A 25,607-nucleotide genomic window follows, 5' to 3' on the forward strand; every position below is an offset into this window, starting at 1 on the left:
TTCCCAGCCTTGCCCACCCTGCAGCCACGTTTCTGTAATCCCAATCAAATCATACTTGTTTACCTCTATTTCCACAACTAATTCATCCACCTTGTTCCTAATGCTTCTAGCATTAAGATACAAAGCCTTCAGGCTTGCTTTTTTCACACTCTCATTATGAATTAGTTTGGCCCTTTGTGTTTCTCTCCTTTGCTTATTGCTTCTCACCTTTCTACCATCTATTTCTGACTTCATATGACTTCCCTCTTTTCCACTACCTAGGTTCCCATCCCCCTGCCAAATTAGTTTAATCCTCCCGAACCGCCCTAGAAAATATTACCCCGAGGACATCGGCTCCCTCACAGTTCAGGTGTAGACCGTCCCCTTGGTACAGGTCACTCCTCCCCAAGAACTGGTTCCAGTGAAACTGGGTTACGGAACCAGAGTCAAACTGGGGCTAAGGAACCAGAGTGAAACTGAGCAAAAGGAACGAGAGAGAAACTGAGGGTGAGGACCCAGAGTGAAACTGGGGGTAAGAATCTAGAGGGAAACGGGGTAAGGACCCAGAGCGAACAGGGGCATTGGAACCAGACTGAAACTGGGATAAGCAACCAGAGTGATACTGGGGTAACTACCCAGATTGAAACTGGTGCTAAGGACCCAGAGTCAAACTGAGGCTAAGGACTCAGAGTGAAACTGGGGCTAAGGAACCAGAGTGAAACTGAGGATAAGCAAAGAGTAAAAACTGGGTTGAGGACCCAGAGGGAAACTGGGGCTAAGGACCCAGAGTGAAACTGGTGCTAAGGAACCAGAGTGAAACTGGTGCTAAGGAACCAGAGTGAAACTGAGCAAAAGGAACCAGAGTGAGACTGGGGCTAAGGAACCAGAGTGAAACTGGAGTAACGAACCAGAGTGAAACTGGGTGTAAGGAACCAGAGTGAAACTGGGGTAACGAACCAGAGTGAAACTGGGGCTAAGGAACCAGAGCAAACATGGTGGTAAGGAACCAGAGTGAAACTCAGGGTAAGGAAACAGACTGAAACTGGGGTAAGGAACCAGAGTGAAACGGGCTAATGAACCAGAGTGAAATTGGGGCTAAGGAACCAGAGTGAAACTAAGCGAAAGGAACCAGAGAGAAACTGAGCGTAAGAACCCAGAGTGAAACTGGGGCTAAGGAACCAGAGTGAAACTGGGTCTAAGGACCCAGACTGAAAGTGGAGCTAAGGGCCCAGAGTGAAACTGGGGTAAGGAACCAGAATGAAACTGGGGCAAAGGAACCAGAGTGAAACTGGGGCTAACGAACCAGAGTGAAACTGGGGTAAGGAACCAGAGAGAAACTGGGGTGAAGACGCTGAGTAAAACTGGATCTAAGGACCCAGAGTGAAACTGGGGTAAGGAACCAGAATGAACTGGGGTAAGGAACCAGAGTGAAATTGGGGTAAGGAACCAGAGTGAAACTAGGGTGAGGAACCAGAGTGAAACTGGGGTAAGGAACGAGAGTGAAACTGGGGTAAGGACCCAGAGCGAAACTGGGGTAAGGACCCAGAGAGAAACTGGGGTAAGGACCCATAGTGAAACTGGATCGAAGGACCCAGAGTGAAACTGGGGTAAGGAACCAGAGTGAAACTAGGGTGAGGAACCAGAGTGAAACTGGGGTAAGGAACCAGAGTGAAACTGGGGCTAAGGACCCAGTGTGAAACTGAGCAAAAGGAACTAGAGAGAAACTGAGGGTAAGGACCCAGAGTGAAACTGGGGGTAAGAATCTAGAGGGAAACGGGGTAAGGACCCAGAGCGAACAGGGGCATTGGAACCAGACTGAAACTGGGATAAGCAACCAGAGTGATACTGGGGTAAGTACCCAGATTGAAACTGGTGCTAAGGACCCAGAGTCAAACTGAGGCTAAGGACACAGAGTGAAACTGGGGCTAAGGAACCAGAGTGAAACTGAGGATAAGCAAAGAATAAAAACTGGAGTGAGGACCCAGAGGGAAACTGGGGCTAAGGACCCAGAGTGAAACTGGGGCAAAGGAACCAGAGTGAAACTGAGGGTTAGGACCCAGAGTGAAACTGAGGGTTAGGACCCAGAGTGAAACTGAGGGTTAGGACCCAGAGTGAAACTGGGGTAAGGAACCAAAATGAAACTGGGGTTAAGGAACCAGAGTGAAACTGTGGTAAGGACCAAAGTGAAACTAGGGTGAGTAACCAGAGTGAAACTGGGGTAAGGACCCAGAGTGAAACTAGGGTGTGTAACCAGAGTGAAACTGGGGTAATGACCAAAGTGAAACTGGGGTAAGGAACCAGAGTGAAACTGGGTGAAGGATCCAGAGTGAAACTGGGGTAAGCACCCAGAGTGATACTGGAGTAAGGAACCAAAGTGAAACTGGGTGAAGGAACCAGAGTGAAACTGGGGTAAGGAACCAGAGTGAAACTGGGTGAAGGAACCAGAGTGAAACTGGGTGAAGGAACCAGAGTGAAACTGGGGTAGGAACCAGAGTGAAACTGGGTGAAGGAACCAGAAGAAACTGGGGTAAGGAACCAGAGTGAAACTGGTGTAAGGAACCAGAGTGAAACTGGGGTAAGGAACCAGAGTGAAACTGGGGAAAGGCACCAGAGTGAAAATGGGGTAATGACCCAGAAAAAAACTGAGGCTAAGGACCCAGAGTGAAACTGGGGCAAAGGAACCAGAGTGAAACTGGGGCAAAGGAACCAGAGTGAAACTGGGGCTAAGGACACAGAGTGAAACTGGTGCTAAGGAACGAGAGTGAAACTGGGGTAAGGAGCCAGAGTGAAACTGGGGCGAAGGCACCAGAGTGAAACTGGGGCTAAGGAACCAGAGTGAAACTGGGGCTAAGGAACCAGAGTGAAACTGGTGCTAAGGAACCAGAGTGAAACTGAGCGAAAGGAACCAGAGTGAAACTGGGGCTAAGGAACCAGAGTGAAACTGGGGTAACGAACCAGAGTGAAACTGGGTGTAAGGAACCAGAGTGAAACTGGGGTAACGAACCAGAGTGAAACTGGAGCTAAGGAACCAGAGTGAAACGGGCTAATGAACCAGAGTGAAATTGGGGCTAAGGAACCAGAGTGAAACGAAGCGAAAGGAACCAGAGAGAAACTGAGCGTAAGAACCCAGAGTGAAACTGGGACTAAGGAACCAGAGTGAAACTGGGTCTAAGGAACCAGAGTGAAAGAGGGGCTAAGGGGCCAGAGTGAAACTGGGGTAAGGAACCAGAATGAAACTGGGGCAAAGGAACCAGAGTGAAACTGGGGCTAAGGAACCAGAGTGAAACTGGGGTAAAGACGCTTAGTAAAACTGGATCTAAGGACCCAGAGTGAAACTGGGTTAAGGAACCAGAATGAACTGGGGTAAGGAACCAGAGTGAAATTGGGGTAAGGAACCAGAGTGGAACTAGGGTGAGGAACCAGAGTGAAACTGGGGTAAGGAACGAGAGTGAAACTGGGGTAAGGACTCAGAGCGAAACTGATGTAAGGACCCAGAGAGAAACTGGGGTAAGGACCCATAGTGAAACTGGATCTAAGGACCCAGAGTGAAACTGGGGTAAGGAACCAGAATGAAACTGGGGTAAGGAACCAGAGTGAAACTGGGGTAAGGAACCAGAGTGAAACTAGGGTGAGGAACCAGAGTGAAACTGGGGTAAGGAACCAGAGTGAAACTGAGCAAAAGGAACTAGAGAGAAACTGAGGGTGAGGACCCAGAGTGAAACTGGGGGTAAGAATCTAGAGGGAAACGGGCTAAGGACCCAGAGGGAACAGGGGCATTGGAACCAGACTGAAACTGGGATAAGCAACCAGAGTGATACTGGGGTAAGTACCCAGATTGAAACTGGTGCTAAGGACCCAGAGTCAAACTGAGGCTAAGGACTCAGAGTGAAACTGGGGCTAAGGAACCAGAGTAAAACTGCGGTAAGGAACCAGAGTGAAACTGGGGTGAGGACCCAGAGTGAAACTGGGATTAAGGACCCAGAGTGAAACTGTGGTAAGGACCAAAGTGAAACTAGGGTGAGTAACCAGAGTGAAACTGGGGTAAGGACCCAGAGTGAAACTAGGGTGAGTAACCAGAGTGAAACTGGGGTAAGGACCAAAGTGAAACTGGGGTAAGGAACCAGAGTGAAACTGGGTGAAGGATCCAGAGTGAAACTGGGGTAAGGAACCAGAGTGGAACTGGGGTAATGACCAAAGTGAAACTGCGGTAAGGAACTAGAGTGAAACTGGGGTAAGGAACCAGAGTGAAACTGGGTGAAGGAACCAGAGTGAAACTGGGGTAAGGAACCAGAGTGAAACTGGGTGAAGGCACCAGAGTGAAACTGGGTGAAGGAACCAGAATGAAACTAGGGCAAAGGAACCAGAGTGAAACTGGGGCTAAGGAACCACAGTGAAACTGGGGCTAAGGAACCAGAGTGAAACTGGGGCTAACGATCCAGAGTGAAACTGGTGCTAAGGAACCAGAGTGAAACTGGTGCTAAGGAACCAGAGTGAAACTGAGCGAAAGGAACCAGAGTGAAACTGGGGCTAAGGAACCTGAGTGAAACTGGGTGTAAGGAACCAGAGTGAAACTGGGGTAACGAACCAGAGTGAAACTGGGTGTAAGGAACCAGAGTGAAACTGGGGTAACGAACCAGAGTGAAACTGGGGCTAAGGAACCAGAGCAAACCTGGGGGTAAGGAACCAAAGTGAAACTCAGGGTAAGGAACCAGACTGAAACTGGGGTCAGGAACCAGAGTGAAACGGGCTAATGAACCAGAGTGAAATTGGGGCTAAGGAACCAGAGTGAAACTAAGCGAAAGGAACCAGAGAGAAACTGAGCGTAAGAACCCAGTGTGAAACTGGGGCTAAGGAACCAGAGTGAAACTGGGTCTAAGGACCAAGAGTGAAAGTGGGGCTAAGGGCCCAGAGTGAAACTGGGGTAAGGAACCAGAATGAAACTGGGGCTAAGGAACCAGAGTGAAACTGGGGCTAAGGAACCAGAGTGAAACTGGGGTAAGGAACCAGAGAGAAACTGGGGTAAAGACGCATAGTGAAACTGGATCTAAGGACCCAGAGTGAAACTGGGGTAAGGAACCAGAATGAACTGGGGTAAGGAACCAGAGTGAAACTGGGGTAAGGAACGAGAGTGAAACTGGGGTGAGGAACCAGAGCGAAACTGGGGTAAGGACCCAGAGAGAAACTGGGGTAAGGACCCAGAGCGAAACTGGGGTAAGGACCCATAGTGAAACTGGATCTAAGGACCCAGAGTGAAACTGGGGTAAGGAACCAGAATGAAACTGGGGTAAGGAACCAGAATGAACTGGGGTAAGGAACCAGAGTGAAACTGGGGTAAGGAACGAGAGTGAAACTGGGGTGAGGAACCAGAGCGAAACTGGGGTAAGGACCCAGAGAGAAACTGGAGTAAGGACCCATAGTGAAACTGGATCTAAGGACCCAGAGTGAAACTGGGGTAAGGACCCAGAGTGAAACTGGGGTAAGGAACCAGAATGAAACTGGGGTAAGGAATCAGAGTGAAACTGGGGTAAGGAACGAGATTGAAACTGGGGTAAGGACCCAGAGCGAAACTGGGGTAAGGACCCAGAGAGAAACTGGGGTAAGGACCCATAGTGAAACTGGATCTAAGGACCCAGAGTGAAACTGGGGTAAGGAACCAGAATGAAACTGGGGTAAGGAATCAGAGTGAAACTGGGGTAAGGAACCAGAGTGAAACTAGTGTGAGGAACCAGAGTGAAACTGGCGTAAGGAACCAGTGTGAAACTGACATAAGGAACCAGAGTGAAACTGGGTTATGGAACCAGAGTCAAACTGGTGCTAAGGACCCAGAGTCAAACTGAGGCTAAGGACTCAGAGTGAAACTGGGGCTAAGGAACCAGAGTGAAACTGAGGATAAGCAAAGAGTAAAAACTGGGGTGAGGACCCAGAGGGAATCTGGGGCTAAGGATCCAGAGTGAAACTGGTGCTAAGGATCCAGAGTGAAACTGGTGCTAAGGAACCAGAGTGAAACTGGGGCTAAGGAACCAGAGTGAAACTGGGGCTAAGGAACCAGAGTGAAACTGAGGATAAGCAAAGAGTAAAAACTGGGGTGAGGACCCAGAGGGAATCTGGGGCTAAGGATCCAGAGTGAAACTGGTGCTAAGGAACCAGAGTGAAACTGGGGCTAAGGAACCAGAGTGAAACTGGGGTAACGAACCAGAGTGAAACTGGGTGTAAGGAACCAGAGTGAAACTGGGGCTAAGGAACCAGAGCAAACCTGGTGGTAAGGAACCAGAGTGAAACTCAGGGTAAGGAACCAGACTGAAACTGGGGTAAGGAACCAGAGTGAAACGGGCGAATGAACCAGAGTGAAATTGGGGCTAAGGAACCAGAGTGAAACTAAGCGAAAGGAACCAGAGAGAAACTGAGCGTAAGAACCCAGAGTGAAACTGGGGCTAAGGAACCAGAGTGAAACTGGGTCTAAGGACCCAGAGTGAAAGTGGGGCTAAGGGCCCAGAGTGAAACTGGGGTAAGGAACCAGAATGAAACTGGGGCAAAGGAACCAGAGTGAAACTGGAGCTAAGGAACCAGAGTGAAACTGGGGTAAGGAACCAGAGAGAAACTGGGGTGAAGACGCTTAGTAAAACTGGATCTAAGGACCCAGAGTGAAACTGGGGTAAAGAACCAGAATGAACTGGGGTAAGGAACCAGAGTGAAATTGGGGTAAGGAACCAGAGTGAAACTAGGGTGAGGAACCAGAGTGAAACTGGGGTAAGGAAAGAGAGTGAAACTGGGGTAAGGACCCAGAGCGAAACTGGGGTAAGGACCCAGAGAGAAACTGGGGTAAGGACCCATAGTGAAACTGGATCTAAGGACCCAGAGTGAAACTGGGGTAAGGAACCAGAATGAAACTGGGGTAAGGAACCAGAGTGAAACTGGGGTAAGGAACCAGAGTGAAACTAGGGTGAGGAACCAGAGTGAAACTGGGGTAAGGACCCAGTGTGAAACTGACATAAGGAACCAGAGTGAAACTGGGGTAAGGACCCAGAGTGAAACTGGGTTACGGAACCAGAGTCAAACTGAGGCTAAGGAACCAGAGTGAAACTGAGCAAAAGGAACTAGAGAGAAACTGAGGGTGAGGATCCAGAGTGAAACTGGGGTTAAGAATCTAGAGGGAAACGGGATAAGGACCCAGAGCGAACAGGGGCATTGGAACCAGAGTGAAACTGGGATAAGCAACCAGAGTGATACTGGGGTAAGTACCCAGATTGAAACTGGTGCTAAGGACCCAGAGTCAAACTGAGGCTAAGGACTCAGAGTGAAACTGGGGCTAAGGAACCAGAGTGAAACTGAGGGTTAGGACCCAGAGTGAAACTGAGGGTTAGGACCCAGAGTGAAACTGAGGCTAAGGACTCAGAGTGAAACTGGGGCTAAGGAACCAGAGTGAAACTGAGGATAAGCAAAGAGTAAAAACTGGTGTGAGGACCCAGAGGGAAACTGGGGCTAAGGACCCAGAGTGAAACTGGGGCAAAGGAACCAGAGTGAAACTGAGGGTTAGGACCCAGAGTGAAAGTGAGGGTTAGGACCCAGAGTGAAACGGGGGTAAGGAACCAAAATGAAACTGGGGCTAAGGAACCAGAGTAAAACTGCGGTAAGGAACCAGAGTGAAACTGGGGTAAGTACCCAGAGTGAAACTGGGGTTAAGGACCCAGAGTGAAACTGTGGTAAGGACCAAAGTGAAACTAGGGTGAGTAACCAGAGTGAAACTGGGGTAAGGACCAAAGTGAAACTGGGGTAAGGAACCTGAGTGAAACTGGGTGAAGGATCCAGAGTGAAACTGGGGTAAGCACCCAGAGTGATACTGGAGTAAGGAACCAGAGTGAAACTGGGTGAAGGAACCAGAGTGAAACTGGGGTAAGGAACCAGAGTGAAACTGGGTGAAGGAACCAGAGTGAAACTGGGGTAGGAACCAGAATGAAACTGGGGTAATGACTAAAGTGAAACTGCGGTAAGGAACTAGAGTGAAACGGGGGTAAGGAACCAGAGTGAAACTGGGTGAAGGAACCAGAATGAATCTGGGTCTAAGGACCCAGAGTGAAAGTGGGGCTAAGGGCCCAGAGTGAAACTGGGGTAAGGAACCAGAATGAAACTGGGGCTAAGGAACCAGAGTGAAACTGGGGCTAAGGAACCAGAGTGAAACTGGGGTAAGGAACCAGAGAGAAACTGCGGTAAAGACGCATAGTGAAACTGGATCTAAGGACCCAGAGTGAAACTGGGGTAAGGAACCAGAATGAACTGGGGTAAGGAACCAGAGTGAAACTGGGGTAAGGAACCTGAGTGAAACTAAGGTGAGGAACCAGGGTGAAACTGGGGTAAGGACCCAGAGCGAAACTGGGGTAAGGACCCAGAGAGAAACAGGGGTAAGGACCCATAGTGAAACTGGATCTAAGGACCCAGAGTGAAACAGGGGTAAGGAACCAGAATGAAACTGGGGTAAGGAACCAGAGTGAAACTGGGGTAAGGAACCAGAGTGAATCTAGGGTGAGGAACCAGAGTGAAACTGGGGTAAGGAACCAGTGTGAAACTGACATAAGGAACCAGAGTGAAACTGGGTTACGGAACCAGAGTGAAACTGGGGCTAAGGAACCAGAGTGAAACTGAGCAAAAGGAACTAGAGAGAAACTGAGGGTGAGGACCCAGAGTGAAACTGGGGGTAAGAATCTAGAGGGAAACGGGGTAAGGACCCAGAGCGAACAGGGGCATTGGAACCAGACTGAAACTGGGATAAGCAACCAGAGTGATACTGGGGTAAGTACCCAGATTGAAACTGGTGCTCAGGACCCAGAGTCAAACTGAGGCTAAGGACTCAGAGTGAAACTGGGGCTAAGGAACCAGAGTGAAACTGAGGATAAGCAAAGAGTAAAAACTGGGGTGAGGACCCAGAAGGAATCTGGGGCTAAGGATCCAGAGTGAAACTGGTGCTAAGGAACCAGAGTGAAACTGGTGCTAAGGAACCAGAGTGAAACTGAGCAAAAGGAACCAGAGTGAAACTGAGGCTAAGGAACCAGAGTGAAACTGGGGTAATGAACCAGAGTGAAACTGGGTGTAAGGAACCAGAGTGAAACTGGGGTAACGAATCAGAGTGAAACTGGGGCTAAGGAACCAGAGCAAACCTGGTGGCAAGGAACCAGAGTGAAACTCAGGGTAAGGAACCAGACTGAAACTGGGGTAAGGAACCAGAGTGAAACGGGCTAATGAACCAGAGTGAAATTGGGGCTAAGGAACCAGAGTGAAACTAAGCGAAAGAACCAGAGAGAAACTGAGCGTAAGAACCCAGAGTGAAACTGGGGCTAAGGAACCAGAGTGAAACTGGGTCTAAGGACCCAGAGTGAAAGTGGGGCTATGGGCCCAGAGTGAAACTGGGGTAAGGAACCAGAATGAAACTGGGGCAAAGGAGCCAGAGTGAAACTGGGGCTATGGAACCATAGTGAAACTGGGGTAAGGAACCAGAGAGAAACTGGGGTGAAGACGCTGAGTAAAACTGGACCTAAGGACCCAGAGTGAAACTGGGGTAAGGAACCAGAATGAACTGGGGTAAGGAACCAGAGTGAAATTGGGGTAAGGAACCAGAGTGAAACTAGGGTGAGGAACCAGAGTGAAACTGGGGTAAGGAACGAGAGCGAAACTGGGGTAAGGACCCAGAGCGAAACTGGGGTAAGGACCCATAGTGAAACTGGATCTAAGGACCCAGAGTGAAACTGGGGTAAGGAACCAGAATGAAACTGGTGTAAGGAACCAGAGTGAAACTGGGGTAAGGAACCAGAGTGAAACTGGGTGAAGGAACCAGAGTGAAACTGGGTGAAGGAACCAGAGTGAAACTGGGGTAGGAGCCAGAGTGAAACTGGGGTAATGACGAAAGTGAAACTGCGGTAAGGAACTAGAGTGAAACTGGGTGAAGGAACCAGAGTGAAACTGGGTGAAGGAACCAGAGTGAAACTGGGTGAAGGAACCAGAGTGAAACTGGGGTAAGGAACCAGAGTGAAACTGGGTGAAGGAACCAGAGTGAAACTGGGGTAAGGAACCAGAGTGAAACTGGGTGAAGGAACCAGAGTGAAACTGGTGTAAGGGATCAGAGTGAAACTGGGGTAAGGAACCAGAGTGAAACTGGGGAAAGGCACCAGAGTGAAAATGGGGTAATGACCCAGAATAAAACTGAGGCAAAGGACCCAGAGTGAAACTGGGGCAAAGGAACCAGAGTGAAACTGGGGCAAAGGAACCAGAGTGAAACTGGGGCTAAGGACCCAGAGTGAAACTGGTGCTAAGGAACCAGAGTGAAACTGGGGTAAGGAACCAGAGTGAAACTGGGGCTAAGGAACCAGAGTGAAACTGGGGCTAAGGAACCAGAGTGAAACTGGGGTTAAGGATCCAGAGTGAAACTGGTGCTAAGGAACCAGAGTGAAACTGGTGCTAAGGAACCAGAGTGAAACTGAGCGAAAGGAACCAGAGTGAAACTGGGGCTAAGGAACCAGAGTGAAACTGGGGTAACGAACCAGAGTGAAACTGGGTGTAAGGAACCAGAGTGAAACTGGGGTAACGAACCAGAGTGAAACTGGGGCTAAGGAACCAGAGCAAACCTGAGGGTAAGGAACCAGAGTGAAACTCAGGGTAAGGAATCAGACTGAAACTGGGGTAAGGAACCAGAGAGAAACTGGGGTAAAGACGCATAGTGAAACTGGATCTAAGGACCCAGAGTGAAACTGGGGTAAGGAACCAGAATGAACTGGGGTAAGGAACCAGAGTGAAACTAGGGTAAGGAACCTGAGTGAAACTAGGGTGAGGAACCAGGGTGAAACTGGGGTAAGGAACGAGAGTGAAACTGGGGTAAGGACCCAGAGCGAAACTGGGGTAAGGACCCAGAGAGAAACTGGGGTAAGGAACCAGAGTGAAACTGGGTGAAGGAACCAGAGTGAAACTGGGGTAGGAACCAGAGTGAAACTGGGGTAATGACCAAAGTGAAACTGGGGTAAGGAACCAGAGCAAACCTGGGGGTAAGGAACCAAAGTGAAACTCAGGGTAAGGAACCAGACTGAAACTGGGGTCAGGAACCAGAGTGAAACGGGCTAATGAACCAGAGTGAAATTGGGGCTAAGGAACCAGAGTGAAACTAAGCGAAAGGAACCAGAGAGAAACTGAGCGTAAGAACCCAGTGTGAAACTGGGGCTAACGAACCAGAGTGAAACTGGGTCTAAGGACCCAGAGTGAAAGTGGGTCTAAGGGCCCAGAGTGAAACTGGGGTAAGGAACCAGAATGAAACTGGGGCTAAGGAACCAGAGTGAAACTGAGCGAAAGGAACCAGAGTGAAACTGGGGCTAAGGAACCTGAGTGAAACTGGGTGTAAGGAACCAGAGTGAAACTGGGGTAACGAACCAGAGTGAAACTGGGTGTAAGGAACCAGAGTGAAACTGCGGTAACGAACCAGAGTGAAACTGGGGCTAAGGAACCAGAGCAAACCTGGGGGTAAGGAACCAAAGTGAAACTCAGGGTAAGGTACCAGACTGAAACTGGGGTCAGGAACCAGAGTGAAACGGGCTAATGAACCAGAGTGAAATAGGGGCTAAGGAACCAGAGTGAAACTAAGCGAAAGGAACCAGAGAGAAACTGAGCGTAAGAACCCAGTGTGAAACTGGGGTAAGGAACCAGAATGAAACTGGGGTAAGGAACCAGAGTGAAACTGGGGTAAGGAACCAGAGTGAAACTAGGGTGAGGAACCAGTGTGAAACTGGTGTTAAGGAACCAGAGTGAAACTGGGGCTGAGGAACCAGAGTGAAACTGGGGTTAAGGATCCAGAGTGAAACTGGTGCTAAGGAACCAGAGTGAAACTGGATCTAAGGAACCAGAGTGAAACTGAGCAAAAGGAACTAGAGAGAAACTGAGGGTGAGGATCCAGAGTGAAACTGGGGTTAAGAATCTAGAGGGAAATGGGATAAGGACCCAGAGCGAACAGGGGCATTGGAACCAGACTGAAACTGGGATAAGCAACCAGAGTGATACTGGGGTAAATACCCAGATTGAAACTGGTGCTAAGGACCCAGAGTCAAACTGAGGCTAAGGACTCAGAGTGAAAGTGGGGCTAAGGGCCCAGAGTGAAAGTGGGGCTAAGGGCCCAGAGTGAAACTGGGGTAAGGAACCAGAATGAAACTGGGGCTAAGGAACCAGAGTGAAACTGGGGCTAAGGAACCAGAGTGAAACTGGGGTAAGGAACCAGAGAGAAACTGGGGTAAAGACGCATAGTGAAACTGGATCTAAGGACCCAGAGTGAAACTGGGGTAAGGAACCAGAATGAACTGGGGTAAGGAACCAGAGTGAAACTAGGGTAAGGAACCTAAGTGAAACTAGGGTGAGGAACCAGGGTGAAACTGGGGTAAGGAACGAGAGTGAAACTGGGGTAAGGACCCAGAGCGAAACTGGGGTAAGGACCCAGAGAGAAACTGGGGTAAGGACCCATAGTGAAACTGGATCTAAGGACCCAGAGTGAAACTGGGGTATGGAACCAGAATGAAACTGGGGTAAGGAACCAGAGTGAAACTGGGGTAAGGAACCAGAGTGAAACTAGGGTGAGGAACCAGAGTGAAACTGGTGTAAGGAACCAGTGTGAAACTGACATAAGGAACCAGAGTGAAGCTGGGTTACGGAACCAGAGTCAAACTGGGGCTAAGGAACCAGAGTGAAACTGAGCAAAAGGAACTAGAGAGAAACTGAGGGTGAGGACCCAGAGTGAAACTAGGGGTAAGAATCTAGAGGGAAACGGGGTAAGGACCCAGAGCGAACAGGGGCATTGGAACCAGACTGAAACTGGGATAAGCAACCAGAGTGATACTGGGGTAAATACCCAGATTGAAACTGGTGCTAAGGACCCAGAGTCAAACTGAGGCTAAGGACTCAGAGTGAAACTGGGGCTAAGGAACCAGAGTGAAACTGAGGATAAGCAAAGAGTAAAAACTGCGGTGAGGACCCAGAGGGAATCTGGGGCTAAGGATCCAGAGTGAAACTGGTGCTAAGGAACCAGAGTGAAACTGGTGCTAAGGAACCAGAGTGAAACTGAGCAAAAGGAACCAGAGTGAAACTGGGGCTAAGGAACCAGAGTGAAACTGGGGTAACGAACCAGAGTGAAACTGGGTGTAAGGAACCAGAGTGAAACTGGGGTAACGAACCAGAGTGAAACTGGGGCTAAGGAACCAGAGCAAACCTGGTGGTAAGGAACCAGAGTGAAACTCAGGGTAAGGAACCAGACTGAAACTGGGGTAAGGAACCAGAGTGAAACGGGGGTAACGAACCAGAGTGAAACTGGGGCTAAGGAACCAGAGTGAAACTAAGCGAAAGGAACCAGAGAGAAACTGAGCGTAAGAAGCCAGAGTGAAACTGGGGCTAAGGAACCAGAGTGAAACTGGGGCTAAGGAACCAGAGTGAAACTGGGGTAACGAACCAGAGTGAAACTGGGTGTAAGGAACCAGAGTGAAACTGGGGTAACGAACCAGAGTGAAACTGGGGCTAAGGAACCAGAGTGAAACTAAGCGAAAGGAACCAGAGAGAAACTGAGCGTAAGAAGCCAGAGTGAAACTGGGGCTAAGGAACCAGAGTGAAACTGGGTCTAAGGACCCAGAGTGAAAGTGGGGCTAAGGGCCCAGAGTGAAACTGGGGTAAGGAACCAGAATGAAACTGGGGCAAAGGAACCAGAGTGAAACTGGGACTAAGGAACCAGAGTGAAACTGGGGTAAGGAACCAGAGAGAAACTGGGGTGAAGACGCTTAGTAAAACTGGATCTAAGGACCCAGAGTGAAACTGGGGTAAGGAACCAGAATGAACTGGGGTAAGGAACCAGAGTGAAACTGGGGTTAAGGACCCAGAGTGAAACTGAGGGTTAGGACCCAGAGTGAAAGTGAGGGTTAGGACCCAGAGTGAAACGGGGGTAAGGAACCAAAATGAAACTGGGGCTAAGGAACCAGAGTAAAACTGCGGTAAGGAACCAGAGTGAAACTGGGGTAAGTACCCAGAGTGAAACTGGGGTTAAGGACCCAGAGTGAAACTGTGGTAAGGACCAAAGTGAAACTAGGGTGAGTAACCAGAGTGAAACTGGGGTAAGGACCAAAGTGAAACTGGGTAAGGAACCTGAGTGAAACTGGGTGAAGGATCCAGAGTGAAACTGGGGTAAGCACCCAGAGTGATACTGGAGTAAGGAACCAGAGTGAAACTGGGTGAAGGAACCAGAGTGAAACTGGGGTAAGGAACCAGAGTGAAACTGGGTGAAGGAACCAGAGTGAAACTGGGGTAGGAACCAGAATGAAACTGGGGTAATGACTAAAGTGAAACTGCGGTAAGGAACTAGAGTGAAACGGGGGTAAGGAACCAGAGTGAAACTGGGTGAAGGAACCAGAATGAATCTGGGTCTAAGGACCCAGAGTGAAAGTGGGGCTAAGGGCCCAGAGTGAAACTGGGGTAAGGAACCAGAATGAAACTGGGGCTAAGGAACCAGAGTGAAACTGGGGCTAAGGAACCAGAGTGAAACTGGGGTAAGGAACCAGAGAGAAACTGCGGTAAAGACGCATAGTGAAACTGGATCTAAGGACCCAGAGTGAAACTGGGGTAAGGAACCAGAATGAACTGGGGTAAGGAACCAGAGTGAAACTGGGGTAAGGAACCTGAGTGAAACTAAGGTGAGGAACCAGGGTGAAACTGGGGTAAGGACCCAGAGCGAAACTGGGGTAAGGACCCAGAGAGAAACAGGGGTAAGGACCCATAGTGAAACTGGATCTAAGGACCCAGAGTGAAACAGGGGTAAGGAACCAGAATGAAACTGGGGTAAGGAACCAGAGTGAAACTGGGGTAAGGAACCAGAGTGAATCTAGGGTGAGGAACCAGAGTGAAACTGGGGTAAGGAACCAGTGTGAAACTGACATAAGGAACCAGAGTGAAACTGGGTTACGGAACCAGAGTGAAACTGGGGCTAAGGAACCAGAGTGAAACTGAGCAAAAGGAACTAGAGAGAAACTGAGGGTGAGGACCCAGAGTGAAACTGGGGGTAAGAATCTAGAGGGAAACGGGGTAAGGACCCAGAGCGAACAGGGGCATTGGAACCAGACTGAAACTGGGATAAGCAACCAGAGTGATACTGGGGTAAGTACCCAGATTGAAACTGGTGCTCAGGACCCAGAGTCAAACTGAGGCTAAGGACTCAGAGTGAAACTGGGGCTAAGGAACCAGAGTGAAACTGAGGATAAGCAAAGAGTAAAAACTGGGGTGAGGACCCAGAAGGAATCTGGGGCTAAGGATCCAGAGTGAAACTGGTGCTAAGGAACCAGAGTGAAACTGGTGCTAAGGAACCAGAGTGAAACTGAGCAAAAGGAACCAGAGTGAAACTGAGGCTAAGGAACCAGAGTGAAACTGGGGTAATGAACCAGAGTGAAACTGGGTGTAAGGAACCAGAGTGAAACTGGGGTAACGAATCAGAGTGAAACTGGGGCTAAGGAACCAGAGCAAACCTGGTGGCAAGGAACCAGAGTGAAACTCAGGGTAAGGAACCAGACTGAAACTGGGGTAAGGAACCAGAGTGAAACGGGCTAATGAACCAGAGTGAAATTGGGGCTAAGGAACCAGAGTGAAACTAAGCGAAAGAACCAGAGAGAAACTGAGCGTAAGAACCCAGAGTGAAACTGGGGCTAAGGAACCAGAGTGAAACTGGGTCTAAGGACCCAGAGTGAAAGTGGGGCTATGGGCCCAGAGTGAAACTGGGGTAAGGAACCAGAATGAAACTGGGGCAAAGGAGCCAGAGTGAAACTGGGGCTATGGAACCATAGTGAAACTGGGGTAAGGAACCAGAGAGAAACTGGGGTGAAGACGCTGAGTAAAACTGGACCTAAGGACCCAGAGTGAAACTGGGGTAAGGAACCAGAATGAACTGGGGTAAGGAACCAGAGTGAAATTGGGGTAAGGAACCAGAGTGAAACTAGGGTGAGGAACCAGAGTGAAACTGGGGTAAGGAACGAGAGCGAAACTGGGGTAAGGACCCAGAGCGAAACTGGGGTAAGGACCCATAGTGAAACTGGATCTAAGGACCCAGAGTGAAACTGGGGTAAGGAACCAGAATGAAACTGGTGTAAGGAACCAGAGTGAAACTGGGGTAAGGAACCAGAGTGAAACTGGGTGAAGGAACCAGAGTGAAACTGGGTGAAGGAACCAGAGTGAAACTGGGGTAGGAGCCAGAGTGAAACTGGGGTAATGACGAAAGTGAAACTGCGGTAAGGAACTAGAGTGAAACTGGGTGAAGGAACCAGAGTGAAACTGGGTGAAGGAACCAGAGTGAAACTGGGTGAAGGAACCAGAGTGAAACTGGGGTAAGGAACCAGAGTGAAACTGGGTGAAGGAACCAGAGTGAAACTGGGGTAAGGAACCAGAGTGAAACTGGGTGAAGGAACCAGAGTGAAACTGGTGTAAGGGATCAGAGTGAAACTGGGGTAAGGAACCAGAGTGAAACTGGGGAAAGGCACCAGAGTGAAAATGGGGTAATGACCCAGAATAAAACTGAGGCAAAGGACCCAGAGTGAAACTGGGGCAAAGGAACCAGAGTGAAACTGGGGCAAAGGAACCAGAGTGAAACTGGGGCTAAGGACCCAGAGTGAAACTGGTGCTAAGGAACCAGAGTGAAACTGGGGTAAGGAACCAGAGTGAAACTGGGGCTAAGGAACCAGAGTGAAACTGGGGCTAAGGAACCAGAGTGAAACTGGGGTTAAGGATCCAGAGTGAAACTGGTGCGAAGGAACCAGAGTGAAACTGGTGCTAAGGAACCAGAGTGAAACTGAGCGAAAGGAACCAGAGTGAAACTGGGGCTAAGGAACCAGAGTGAAACTGGGGTAACGAACCAGAGTGAAACTGGGTGTAAGGAACCAGAGTGAAACTGGGGTAACGAACCAGAGTGAAACTGGGGCTAAGGAACCAGAGCAAACCTGAGGGTAAGGAACCAGAGTGAAACTCAGGGTAAGGAATCAGACTGAAACTGGGGTAAGGAACCAGAGAGAAACTGGGGTAAAGACGCATAGTGAAACTGGATCTAAGGACCCAGAGTGAAACTGGGGTAAGGAACCAGAATGAACTGGGGTAAGGAACCAGAGTGAAACTAGGGTAAGGAACCTGAGTGAAACTAGGGTGAGGAACCAGGGTGAAACTGGGGTAAGGAACGAGAGTGAAACTGGGGTAAGGACCCAGAGCGAAACTGGGGTAAGGACCCAGAGAGAAACTGGGGTAAGGAACCAGAGTGAAACTGGGTGAAGGAACCAGAGTGAAACTGGGGTAGGAACCAGAGTGAAACTGGGGTAATGACCAAAGTGAAACTGGGGTAAGGAACTAGAGTGAAACGGGGGTAAGGAACCAGATTGAAACTGGGTGAAGGAACCAGAATGAATCTGGGGCAAAGGAACCAGAGTGAAACTGGGGCTAAGGAACCAGAGTGAAACTGGGGCTAAGGAACCAGAGTGAAACTGGGGCTAAGGATCCAGAGTGAAACTGGTGCTAAGGACCCAGAGTGAAACTGGTGCTAAGGAACCAGAGTGAAACTGAGCGAAAGGAACCAGAGTGAAACTGGGGCTAAGGAACCTGAGTGAAACTGGGTGTAAGGAACCAGAGTGAAACTGGGTAACGAACCAGAGTGAAACTGGGTGTAAGGAACCAGAGTGAAACTGGGGTAACGAACCAGAGTGAAACTGGGGCTAAGGAACCAGAGCAAACCTGGGGGTAAGGAACCAAAGTGAAACTCAGGGTAAGGAACCAGACTGAAACTGGGGTCAGGAACCAGAGTGAAACGGGCTAATGAACCAGAGTGAAATTGGGGCTAAGGAACCAGAGTGAAACTAAGCGAAAGGAACCAGAGAGAAACTGAGCGTAAGAACCCAGTGTGAAACTGGGGCTAACGAACCAGAGTGAAACTGGGTCTAAGGACCCAGAGTGAAAGTGGGTCTAAGGGCCCAGAGTGAAACTGGGGTAAGGAACCAGAATGAAACTGGGGCTAAGGAACCAGAGTGAAACTGAGCGAAAGGAACCAGAGTGAAACTGGGGCTAAGGAACCTGAGTGAAACTGGGTGTAAGGAACCAGAGTGAAACTGGGGTAACGAACCAGAGTGAAACTGGGTGTAAGGAACCAGAGTGAAACTGCGGTAACGAACCAGAGTGAAACTGGGGCTAAGGAACCAGAGCAAACCTGGGGGTAAGGAACCAAAGTGAAACTCAGGGTAAGGTACCAGACTGAAACTGGGGTCAGGAACCAGAGTGAAACGGGCTAATGAACCAGAGTGAAATAGGGGCTAAGGAACCAGAGTGAAACTAAGCGAAAGGAACCAGAGAGAAACTGAGCGTAAGAACCCAGTGTGAAACTGGGGTAAGGAACCAGAATGAAACTGGGGTAAGGAACCAGAGTGAAACTGGGGTAAGGAACCAGAGTGAAACTAGGGTGAGGAACCAGTGTGAAACTGGTGTTAAGGAACCAGAGTGAAACTGGGGCTGAGGAACCAGAGTGAAACTGGGGTTAAGGATCCAGAGTGAAACTGGTGCTAAGGAACCAGAGTGAAACTGGATCTAAGGAACCAGAGTGAAACTGAGCAAAAGGAACTAGAGAGAAACTGAGGGTGAGGATCCAGAGTGAAACTGGGGTTAAGAATCTAGAGGGAAATGGGATAAGGACCCAGAGCGAACAGGGGCATTGGAACCAGACTGAAACTGGGATAAGCAACCAGAGTGATACTGGGGTAAATACCCAGATTGAAACTGGTGCTAAGGACCCAGAGTCAAACTGAGGCTAAGGACTCAGAGTGAAAGTGGGGCTAAGGGCCCAGAGTGAAAGTGGGGCTAAGGGCCCAGAGTGAAACTGGGGTAAGGAACCAGAATGAAACTGGGGCTAAGGAACCAGAGTGAAACTGGGGCTAAGGAACCAGAGTGAAACTGGGGTAAGGAACCAGAGAGAAACTGGGGTAAAGACGCATAGTGAAACTGGATCTAAGGACCCAGAGTGAAACTGGGGTAAGGAACCAGAATGAACTGGGGTAAGGAACCAGAGTGAAACTAGGGTAAGGAACCTAAGTGAAACTAGGGTGAGGAACCAGGGTGAAACTGGGGTAAGGAACGAGAGTGAAACTGGGGTAAGGACCCAGAGCGAAACTGGGGTAAGGACCCAGAGAGAAACTGGGGTAAGGACCCATAGTGAAACTGGATCTAAGGACCCAGAGTGAAACTGGGGTAAGGAACCAGAATGAAACTGGGGTAAGGAACCAGAGTGAAACTGGGGTAAGGAACCAGAGTGAAACTAGGGTGAGGAACCAGAGTGAAACTGGTGTAAGGAACCAGTGTGAAACTGACATAAGGAACCAGAGTGAAGCTGGGTTACGGAACCAGAGTCAAACTGGGGCTAAGGAACCAGAGTGAAACTGAGCAAAAGGAACTAGAGAGAAACTGAGGGTGAGGACCCAGAGTGAAACTAGGGGTAAGAATCTAGAGGGAAACGGGGTAAGGACCCAGAGCGAACAGGGGCATTGGAACCAGACTGAAACTGGGATAAGCAACCAGAGTGATACTGGGGTAAATACCCAGATTGAAACTGGTGCTAAGGACCCAGAGTCAAACTGAGGCTAAGGACTCAGAGTGAAACTGGGGCTAAGGAACCAGAGTGAAACTGAGGATAAGCAAAGAGTAAAAACTGCGGTGAGGACCCAGAGGGAATCTGGGGCTAAGGATCCAGAGTGAAACTGGTGCTAAGGAACCAGAGTGAAACTGGTGCTAAGGAACCAGAGTGAAACTGAGCAAAAGGAACCAGAGTGAAACTGGGGCTAAGGAACCAGAGTGAAACTGGGGTAACGAACCAGAGTGAAACTGGGTGTAAGGAACCAGAGTGAAACTGGGGTAACGAACCAGAGTGAAACTGGGGCTAAGGAACCAGAGCAAACCTGGTGGTAAGGAACCAGAGTGAAACTCAGGGTAAGGAACCAGACTGAAACTGGGGTAAGGAACCAGAGTGAAACGGGGGTAACGAACCAGAGTGAAACTGGGGCTAAGGAACCAGAGTGAAACTAAGCGAAAGGAACCAGAGAGAAACTGAGCGTAAGAAGCCAGAGTGAAACTGGGGCTAAGGAACCAGAGTGAAACTGGGGCTAAGGAACCAGAGTGAAACTGGGGTAACGAACCAGAGTGAAACTGGGTGTAAGGAACCAGAGTGAAACTGGGGTAACGAACCAGAGTGAAACTGGGGCTAAGGAACCAGAGTGAAACTAAGCGAAAGGAACCAGAGAGAAACTGAGCGTAAGAAGCCAGAGTGAAACTGGGGCTAAGGAACCAGAGTGAAACTGGGTCTAAGGACCCAGAGTGAAAGTGGGGCTAAGGGCCCAGAGTGAAACTGGGGTAAGGAACCAGAATGAAACTGGGGCAAAGGAACCAGAGTGAAACTGGGACTAAGGAACCAGAGTGAAACTGGGGTAAGGAACCAGAGAGAAACTGGGGTGAAGACGCTTAGTAAAACTGGATCTAAGGACCCAGAGTGAAACTGGGGTAAGGAACCAGAATGAACTGGGGTAAGGAACCAGAGTGAAATTGGGGTAAGGAACCAGAGTGAAACTAGGGTGAGGAACCAGAGTGAAACTGGGGTAAGGAACGAGAGTGAAACTGGGGTAAGGACCCAGTGCAAAACTGGGGTAAGGACCCAGAGAGAAACTGGGGTAAGGACCCATAGTGAAACTGGATCTAAGGACCCAGAGTGAAACTGGGGTAAGGAACCAGAATCAAACTGGTGTAAGGAACCAGAGTGAAACTGGGGTAAGGAACCAGAGTGAAACTGGGTGAAGGAACCAGAGTGAAACTGGGTGAAGGAACCAGAGTGAAACTGGGGTGGGAACCAGAGTGAAACTGGGGTAATGACGAAAGTGAAACTGCGGTAAGGAACTAGAGTGAAACTGGGTGAAGGAACCAGAGTGAAACTGGGTGAAGGAACCAGAGTGAAACTGGGTGAAGGAACCAGAGTGAAAATGGGGTAAGGAACCAGAGTGAAACTGGGTGAAGGAACCAGAGTGAAACTGGGGTAAGGAATCAGAGTGAAACTGGGGTCAGGAATCAGAGTGAAACTGGGGTAAGGAACCAGAGTGAAACTGGGGAAAGGCACCAGAGTGAAAATGGGGTAATGACCCAGAATAAAACTGAGGCTAAGGACCCAGAGTGAAACTGGGGCAAAGGAACCAAAGTGAAACTGGGGCAAAGGAACCAGAGTGAAACTGGGGCTAAGGACCCAGACTGAAACAGGTGCTAAGGAACCAGAGTGAAACTGGGGTAAGGAACCAGAGTGAAACTGGGGCAAAGGAACCAGAGTGAAACTGGGGCTAAGGAACCAGAGTGAAACTGGGGTTAAGGATCCAGAGTGAAACTGGTGCTAAGGAACCAGAGTGAAACTGGTGCTAAGGAACCAGAGTGAAACTGAGCGAAAGGAACCAGAGTGAAACTGGGGCTAAGGAACCAGAGTGAAACTGGGGTAACGAACCAGAGTGAAACTGAGTGTAAGGAACCAGAGTGAAACTGGGGTAACGAACCAGAGTGAAACTGGGGCTAAGGAACCAGAGCAAACCTGGGGGTAAGGAACCAGAGTGAAACTCAGGGTAAGGAACCAGACTGAAACTGGGGTAAGGAACCAGAGTGAAACGGGCTCATGAACCAGAGTGAAATTGGGGCTAAGGAACCAGAGTGAAACTAAGCGAAAGGAACCAGAGAGAAACTGGGGCTAAGGAACCAGAGTGAAACTGGGTCTAAGGACCCAGAGTGAAAGTGGGGCTAAGGGCCCAGAGTGAAACTGGGGTAAGGAACCAGAATGAAACTGGGGCAAAGGAACCAGAGTGAAACTGGGGCTAAGGAACCAGAGTGAAACTGGGGTAAGGAACCAGAGAGAAACTGGGGTAAAGACGCTTAGTAAAACTGCATCTAAGGACCCAGAGTGAAACTGGGGTAAGGAACCAGAATGAACTGGGGTAAGGAACCAGAGTGAAATTGGGGTAAGGAACCAGAGTGAAACTAGGGTGAGGAACCAGAGTGAAACTGGGGTAAGGAACGAGAGTGAAACTGGGGTAAGGACCCAGAGCGAAACTGGGGTAAGGACCCAGAGAGAAACTGGGGTAAGGACCCATAGTGAAACTGGATCTAAGGACCCAGAGTGAAACTGGGGTAAGGAACCAGAATGAAACTGGGGTAAGGAACCAGAGTGAAACTGGGGTAAGGAACCAGAGTGAAACTAGGGTGAGGAACCAGAGTGAAACTGGGGTTAAGGAACCAGAGTGAAACTGGGGCTAAGGAACCAGAGTGAAACTGGGGTTAAGGATCCAGAGTGAAACTGGTGCTAAGGAACCAGAGTGAAACTGGTGCTAAGGAACCAGAGTGAAACTGAGCAAAAGGAACTGGAGAGAAACTGAGGGTGAGGATCCAGAGTGAAACTGGGGTTAAGAATCTAGAGGGAAACGGGATAAGGACCCAGAGCGAACATGGGCATTGGAACCAGACTGAAACTGGGATAAGCAACCAGAGTGATACTGGGGTAAGTACCCAGATTGAAACTGGTGCTAAGGACCCAGAGTCAAACTGAGGCTAAGGACTCAGAGTGAAACTGGGGCTAAGGAACCAGAGTGAAACTGAGGATAAGCAAAGAGTAAAAACTGGGGTGAGGACCCAGAGGGAAACTGGGGCTAAGGACCCAGAGTGAAACTGGGGCAAAGGAACCAGAGTGAAACTGCGGGTTAGGACCCAGAGTGAAAGTGAGGGTTGGGACCCAGAGTGAAACTGATGGCTAGGACCCAGTGTGAAACTGGGGTAAGGAACCAAAATGAAACTGGAGCTAAGGAACCAGAGTAAAACTGCGGTAAGGAACCAGAGTGAAACTGGGGTAAGTACCCAGAGTGAAACTGGGGTTAAGGACCCAGAGTGAAACTGTGGTAAGGACCAAAGTGAAACTAGGGTGAGTAACCAGAGTGAAACTGGCGTAAGGACCAAAGTGAAACTGGGGTAAGGAACCTGAGTGAAACTGGGTGAAGGATCCAGAGTGAAACTGGGGTAAGCACCCAGAGTGATACTGGAGTAAGGAACCAGAGTGAAACTGGGTGAAGGAACCAGAGTGAAACTGGGGTAAGGAACCAGAGTGAAACTGGGTGAAGGAACCAGAGTGAAACTGGGGTAGGAACCAGAGTGAAACTGGGGTAATGACCAAAGTGAAACTGCGGTAAGGAACTAGAGTGAAACGGGGGTAAGGAACCAGAGTGAAACTGGGTGAAGGAACCAGAATGAAACTGGGGCAAAGGAACCAGAGTGAAACTGGGGCTAAGGAACTAGAGTGAAACTGGGGCTAAGGAACCAGACTGAAACTGGGGCTAAGGATCCAGAGTGAAACTGGTGCTAAGGACCCAGAGTGAAACTGGTGCTAAGGAACCAGAGTGAAACTGAGCGAAAGGAACCAGAGTGAAACTGGGGCTAAGGAACCTGAGTGAAACTTGGTGTAAGGAACCAGAGTGAAACTGGGGTAACGAACCAGAGTGAAACTGGGTGTAAGGAACCAGAGTGAAAGTGGGGCTAAGGGCCCAGAGTGAAACTGGGGTAAGGAACCAGAATGAAACTGGTGCTAAGGAACCAGAGTGAAACTGAGCGAAAGGAACCAGAGTGAAACTGGGGCTAAGGAACCTGAGTGAAACTGGGTGTAAGGAACCAGAGTGAAACTGGGGTAACGAACCAGAGTGAAACTGGGTGTAAGGAACCAGAGTGAAACTGGGGTAACGAACCAGAGTGAAACTGGGGCTAAGGAACCAGAGCAAACCTGGGGGTAAGGAACCAAAGTGAAACTCAGGGTAAGGAACCAGACTGAAACTGGGGTCAGGAACCAGAGTGAAACGGGCTAATGAACCAGAGTGAAATTGGGGCTAAGGAACCAGAGTGAAACTAAGCGAAAGGAACCAGAGAGAAACTGAGCGTAAGAACCCAGTGTGAAACTGGGGCTAAGGAACCAGAGTGAAACTGGGTCTAAGGACCCAGAGTGAAAGTGGGGCTAAGGGCTCAGAGTGAAACTGGGGTAAGGAACCAGAATGAAACTGGGGCTAAGGAACCAGAGTGAAACTGGGGCTAAGGAACCAGAGTGAAACTGGGGTAAGGAACCAGAGAGAAACTGGGGTAAAGACGCATCGTGAAACTGGATCTAAGGACCCAGAGTGAAACTGGGGTAAGGAACCAGAATGAACTGGGGTAAGGAACCAGAGTGAAACTAGGGTAAGGAACCTGAGTGAAACTAGGGTGAGGAACCAGGGTGAAACTGGGGTAAGGAACAAGAGTGAAACTGGGGTAAGGACCCAGAGCGAAACTGGGGTAAGGACCCAGAGAGAAACTGGGGTAAGGACCCATAGTGAAACTGGATCTAAGGACCCAGAGTGAAACTGGGGTAAGGAACCAGAATGAAACTGGGGTAAGGAACCAGAGTGAAACTAGGGTGAGGAACCAGAGTGAAACTGGGGTAAGGAAACAGTGTGAAACTGACATAAGGAACCAGAGTGATACTGGGTTACGGAACCAGAGTCAAACTGGGGCTAAGGAACCAGAGTGAAACTGAGCAAAAGGAACTAGAGAGAAACTGAGGGTGAGGACCCAGAGTGAAACTGGGGGTAAGAATCGAGAGGGAAACGGGGTAAGGACCCAGAGTGAACAGGGGCATTGGAACAAGACTGAAACTGGGATAAGCAACCAGAGTGATACTGGGGTAACTACCCAGATTGAAACTGGTGCTAAGGACCCAGAGTCAAACTGAGGCTAAGGACTCAGAGTGAAACTGGGGCTAAGGAACCAGAGTGAAACTGAGGATAAGCAAAGAGTAAAAACTGGGGTGAGGACCCAGAGGGAATCTGGGGCTAAGGATCCAGAGTGAAACTGGTGCTAAGGAACCAGAGTGAAACTGGTGCTAAGGAACCAGAGTGAAACTGAGCAAAAGGAACCAGTGTGAAACTGGGGCTAAGGAACCAGAGTGAAACTGGGGTAACGAACCAGAGTGAAACTGGGTGTAAGGAACCAGAGTGAAACTGGGGTAACGAACCAGAGTGAAACTGGGGCTAAGGAACCAGAGCAAACCTGGTGGTAAGGAACCAGAGTGAAACTCAGGGTAAGGAACCAGACTGAAACTGGGGTAAGGAACCAGAGTGAAACGGGCTAATGAACCAGAGTGAAATTGGGGCTAAGGAACCAGAGTGAAACTAAGCGAAAGGAACCAGAGAGAAACTGAGCGTAAGAACCCAGAGTGAAACTGGGGCTAAGGAACCAGAGTGAAACTGGGTCTAAGGACCCAGAGTGAAAGTGGGGCTAAGGGCCCAGAGTGAAACTGGTGTAAGGAACCAGAATGAAACTGGGGCAAAGGAACCAGAGTGAAACTGGGTGAAGGAACCAGAGTGAAACTGGGGTAAGGAATCAGAGTGAAACTGGGGTAAGGAACCAGAGTGAAACTGGGGAAAGGCACCAGAGTGAAAATGGGGTAATGACCCAGAATAAAACTGAGGCTAAGGACCCAGAGTGAAACTGGGGCAAAGGAACCAAAGTGAAACTGGGGCAAAGGAACCAGAGTGAAACTG

Source organism: Somniosus microcephalus, chromosome 6 (genome assembly GCF_052327205.1).
Source record: "Somniosus microcephalus isolate GS21.2 chromosome 6, FLI_Smic_1.0, whole genome shotgun sequence".
Classification (NCBI taxonomy): Eukaryota; Metazoa; Chordata; class Chondrichthyes; order Squaliformes; family Somniosidae; genus Somniosus; species Somniosus microcephalus.